Here is a 6,094-nt window from a genome sequence, read left to right on the forward strand (position 1 = left end):
GAAGGGGCTCAGAATCCAGTCAAAGTGAGTGTGTGCATCTATGTGGTAATCGGTGATTCCGAACAACAAATAAGCACACAGCCAAAAGACCATAAATAACTCAAACTTCCCAAAAAATGCAAGGACATGACTAGCTTTATTATGAGATAATGTAAGTCGAACTCAAGTGTGAGCTCTCATTCTACATTTCAATAATAAAATTAGAAAAGCACATGGTTTCGTATTGCTTTTGTGTGTGGAACTTGATGCCTGAAACGTGAAAATAAGCATATATGTTTACCTCAGGAATATGGGAAAGCACCCAGTCACTAACTAAAGTTTCACAAAAATTCTTCTAGTTTTATGCATATATACCGACTACTCTCACATAATCCAGTGTCTTGAACAGATCATCTCCAGCATGATCACAGATATTCATAATGAGCTCGATGTTAAGCTCCACGAACCCTTGGGGGGTTTCTCCAATTTTGATGACCACCTCAATAGTGCATCAATCACTTCGCCATCAGACCATAGGAAATTGCATGCTTGCCTTTTTCCACGACAATTGTCAATTAAGTTTCTCTTTTTGCAGGGGAATTGTCACGTAAGTTTTATATTAAGCAAGGGATTCAGGTAGCTACACTTGAAAGTATTGGTTTCTTTCTAGACCCTTTAGTCAGCAAAAATTGTGGGGCTCGTATGGAAGAGAAAAATGCATTTAGGGAACTAAGTCATAATTATTGTTTCCTAGGTAGCATGCTGCGCGCAGATATATATAGGCAGGCTCTTCGTGCGCATATTCAGGATGTATCTTGCTGTGATGTGAGTGTTTTGCCCCAGAACATCATCCCAAAGAGAGACGAGAAACTTAGCAGTTAGTAGTTAAGTAGTTCAGTGCTGAAGGAAAAAAAAAGGTTCCCCAGAAAAGTGCACGCATGCAGCTCGAAGACAAGCGAAAGATCCATATGTGTCAAAATAGAATTTCTTTCAGATCGTTGCATCCGACTCATGTTGATGCATATACACAAATATACAATACATAAAAAAGGCAGGGGCAAGGAATAAAAATACTAAGAGAACATTTGTGTATTTAGCAGAAAAAAATTATAATATGGTTTGCTTTGGTGCATCCCTGCAAGTAGACATATTGCTGTTCTAGAAAACAATTAATAAAAACATTTCTTAAATACGTCACATTTTAGAGTTATTATGACTCTGTTATGTAACATTAGTCACGCTTAGATGTGAATTAGGCCCATCCACTCTGAGCAAAAAAGGAAATAGCCGTAGTTGATCTAGGAAATATTGTCTTGAAGTTATTACATAAGACGTAGTTGATGGTGTCTAGTGACAGCCTGGCCGTTCACGACTGGAAGGACAATGGTGTTTTACTCGCACATTGCAACGGCAAGGGAGGACAAGATTATGCACGATGGTGATCTCCGAAAAAAGGGAGGAGAATTGTGCGTAGCAACGAACTGCCATGGACATGGTTCTGATCACGCACTTGGATTCTCGCAGCGGAGATCAAGAACGTCTATTGTGGCGCCCACATCCGTCATCCGTGTGGGAAATTTGTGGTCCAAACTGAATACTCCTTCACACTATAAACCAACCTATCATGCTTGCTTCATCAGTTGTTGTTTTGAACATATGCCAGTAATGACCTCATTAGCCGGTTTTGTTTACAAACCCGGCTGCAAATAAATAACCGGTTGGGAAAGCATAGAACTCCCACTGGTTCACATCACTAACCGATTAGGATAATACCTCAACCAGTTAAGAAAGATGATGATTTTGAATAAAGATCTTTTTCAAATGAGTTCTAGAGTATAATCCGACTAAGACTCGTTTCCTTTTCCTTTGACAATGTCAACCGACTGAAGAAATTTGTTTCTCAGCAGGTTAACTTTTCAAACCAACAACGGCAGTTTTCCTGAATTATTAATGCAAAGAAGTAACCGGGCATCATGCAAGTGTCTATGTGATGGGACATAGCGTTGCCAGCTTGGTATAGATGCTTCAAGTTTCTAGGCCATTTTATAACAAATCTATTGAATTCTATATCTAATATGTGATAATCAAAAGTTTGTGTATTAATTAATATGTATGCAATTTTTGTATAATATTGGCATTATACCGATAAGATTAAATTAGTATGATTATGTGCACGTTCTATGCAGCTAATATACATTGAGAACCATGCCAGAAAATAGTGTGCACAAATTAATGGAATAATAAGTTTCATCTAAAGAAACTGGTAGGTCCGTAGCACCAAATTTCTTCAGGGTTCACGATTCCTCAATCTTCCAACAAATGAACTAATAATATGGGCGAGGAATAGGGCCCAGAAGTGCGATCTTGGCTCATGTTGGGCCACTGATTAGCCATAGGATTACGATTCTTGATCGTGGGATTGATTCAACCTTGTTTAAGAATTCTTCCGATTAACCAGTTAACTTGCCGATTAATCCCTACTCGTAGGGTCACCGAGTAGCCGATAAACTGGTAATTAAATCGGTCGATTAAATGGCCGATTAACTTGCCGATTAGCCTATTAATCCCCTACTAACCGAGCAGCTATGAGTTAACGATTCCTCAACAATGATATTTAAATGTATGTGGCCCATAGTTTCCACAAGGATTAGCACCAATGATTATGATTTTCCCACAAATAGTGATTTTTTTCTGTAATCAACCACTTTTGAGAATCATGCCCAATTTGATCATCTGCAACAAATCCTTTAAACTGTTGTAACATGATTTGCACTAAATTTGTGGACGTGTGGAAAGGAAAGAAAGCGGGCTCTCAGCTATCAGATGGATGACAAATCATCAATGCTTGAAGAGACCGATGGAAGCAAACGATTAGCCATCCGGCTTGTTCAATATAATAGATGGATGCAACACTTACCCATAGAAGCTCATCATATAACAGAAGATTCCCTTGCTTTCTCCCTGTAATAACCTACCATACTCATCCATAGTAGAGAGCGTAGCTACCTATCATATAAATATAAGAGAAAGAGCAACCTAGGAGAAGTTAATTAGTCCAAGTTTGAGTCTTCTCAATTGGAATGAGAGGAATCGGGAAAAATTTACCGACATTGTTGGATTCATAGACGAAGGTATAAATGTTGCAACACCACGTAGTTTTTCAGTGGATCACGAAATTTTGTCGGCAAGCATGTTCTTGCTAGAAAAGGGTTGGGAAAGGTTCCCATTCACGGTCCATCTAAGGGCATGTTTGGCAAATGGGTGTTTCAAAGCCCAAGGGAAGTGACGGTGGGATGGGATTCGGTGAACCCCTCCTATTCACCCAATACCCTCAGTTCCCCTCCGGTACACAGTTCCCTTTCGTCCCCAAAGATCCAAAGGAATCGCTCAAGGCTAATGAATAGGTGCTACAAGGAATCGCTCGAGCCATAATTCTCGTGTTGGTGGCGAAGAAACGTCAAACCTATAGGTCCTCTAGGAGCAACAATCTGTGCATGCTCGTTCGAGGCTAGAGTGAATTCGTGCACGAGTACAACCTACATTGTCGGACATGTACTATTCAAAATGAAGATGGACCAGAGAGGAACTTTCCGTGGACATGGTAATTAAGCTCCTTCCTATTGGCGCTCTTTATCAGTTTCATTCAGAAATGAATTTGGGGGGAAACCCCTTAATTCAAATTGAGAAAAACGGTCTTTGGCATGCTTTCTACTCTGAAGTCAAGCCAGCTAACTCTCTAATGTACTCCCTCTGATCCAAAATAAGTGTCATGGTTTTGAACTAAGGTTGAAGTAAACTTAGTTTAAAACTGCAACACATATTTTGGATCGAAGGGAGTACTATATACTCCCTCTGTCCCAAAATAAGTGTTGCTGATTGTAGTACAAAATTTGTACTGATTTAGTACAAAATCAACAACACTTATTTTGAGACGGAGGGAGTATATAATAACCCCTTGTATCAAAATTTACTACGTAATTAAAAAATGTGCTCCTAGATTTCCATCCTTTCATTCCGATTGTACAATGTAAATTGTAGATGAACAACAATAATAACATATAAGTTAATCATGCGGTATCATCCGTGAGTTGTAGAATTGTAGATGAACAAATAATGGAAGGCATTAACATACCTTAGTAGGTCAGAAACCCGATTTCAAATAGATAAAGCATATAATAGTAAGGATTCAGCATTCATGCATCAGATAAACATTGCTTCTGCCCAATCTTACAACTTCCATAATGCTACTGGTTTTCATTGCGCAAATCTTTGTTACTCAGATAGCTAATAAGAAGTAAGACATTAATTGATTTAAATAAGACATTAAGTCTATTAGATTATGCTACCATCCATCAGCTGGTCTGAAGGGGCGTATCATATAAGTTGCACCAATTGCTTCTTATGTCGAAGAAGTTTCACCATTACAGCTGCCATCAAGGACTGCAATCCAGACTAACAGTTAATGAGAAAAGATGTGGGTCGTCAGAGGTATTTATGTCTCAATCATGGCTTGCCCCTTCATGGTTTCAAGGTGTTTAATATTTTCCCCTTTCTCCAATGTGGAGATTTTCAAGCTTTAGCGTCTCACTCATCTCCCTTTGACTGGGTTGACTCACCGGAAAACGCACTCTGCTCGCCGGAGCAGATCAAACTCAGGCAGGAAAATAACACATTAACTGAAGAAAGAACAGAGAACTCACACGCTGAGTTATTGGGCCAGCTCTCTACCACGTTGGGAGCCTTTCTTTTATCTATTTATCCAGAGTGGGACTGGCTTCCCCGTGCCCTCCCCTCCTTTTCAACATGTTGGCAGTGCAACAGCTCCACAGGACATGGATTGCTGACACCCAGACCACGCACCATCAGCTGCAACTTTGTTCATGGCTGAGGAAAGAGATCATGGCTATGCCTAGACAGGAGTCTTCTTTTCTATCATCTCAGGAAATCATGTTTCTTATGGAAGGAGTAGAATCGGCTAGCTTCAGGAAAAGAATTGTGCAAGTCATAGATAAACCTAGTCCGTTGATCCATCAAACTGAACGGGTAGATCCTCCTTTTTGTAAGTTTTCCCATGATTTAAACGTGGGAACTCCTATCGTGCCTCCAATTAGATAAGAACGTGTTTGTTTACTCTTGACTTCCTGTCTTACTATTCCTTCAATCGACCCACCTTAATGAAAATCCTTTATATCTGTCCATGCTGCCACCTTCACTAAGAAAACTGTCGAATTCCGGATAGGCAATTTTGATGCCCAAATGCTTCCAAAAGCAGCCTTAATATTTGCCAGCAATAGTTAGTCTCTATGCAGCAAGGTATGCTAGAAAGCACAAAGAGAAACCAAAAAATCACTCTTGGTTTGTCCGGCGATCCGTCCCCAACAAAGTAAGCCGTTTAGTTATAAAAATTGTGCTGCCTCACGAGTCACCACCTCCATGACACAAGCAAAGCTCCATAGCATCAGTATATATATCCTCCCAAAGCTAGCACAACAACATCAGCGACTGATTCAATGCCACTCAACTGCTACACCTTGTTGGCGCTGCTCGCACTCTCGGCTCCCCTGGCCGTTGTGGCCGGCGATCCGGGCATCCTGGCCGATTTCGTCGTCTCAGCGAGCGCCAACCTGATGAACCTCACTGGCGACTTCTTCACCTACACCCCGCAAATGCACCGACGCCCGGTTTCACTTTGACCAGGCCACCATGATGGAGTTCCCAGCCCTGAACGGCCAGAGCGTATCCTGCCAGGCTCACATTCTCCCAAGGCTTGGTCAACCCCACGCACACCCACCCACGTGCCTCTGAGCTGCCGGTCATCGTCAACGGCATGCTCTCTGTTGGGTTCATTGATACCGCCAACAGGCTCTTCACCGAGGACCTGGCCGCAGGTGACATGTTTGTGTTCCCCATAGGGACGGTGAATTGCCAATTCAACCAAGGGCACAGCACCTCCACGGCACTCTCGGCATTTGGGAGCGCTACTACTGGGCCCGTGTCTGTTCCCCTCGTCGTGTTTGATACCGGCAACGACAACGCCATCCTCGCCAAGTCATTCAAGAGTGGCGAGGCGACCTTCCAAAAGCTCAAGGCAGGCCTGGCTTTCCGGTGCTGTTAA

At 41.8% G+C, this 6,094-nt stretch overlaps 1 pseudogene; it reads left to right on the forward strand.

The window, feature by feature from the left end:
* The first annotated feature begins 5,489 nt into the window (after window positions 1–5,489).
* Window positions 5,490–6,094, forward strand: LOC123075270 (putative germin-like protein 9-2; annotated as a pseudogene).

Source organism: Triticum aestivum, chromosome 1A (assembly GCF_018294505.1).
Source record: "Triticum aestivum cultivar Chinese Spring chromosome 1A, IWGSC CS RefSeq v2.1, whole genome shotgun sequence".
Classification (NCBI taxonomy): Eukaryota; Viridiplantae; Streptophyta; class Magnoliopsida; order Poales; family Poaceae; genus Triticum; species Triticum aestivum.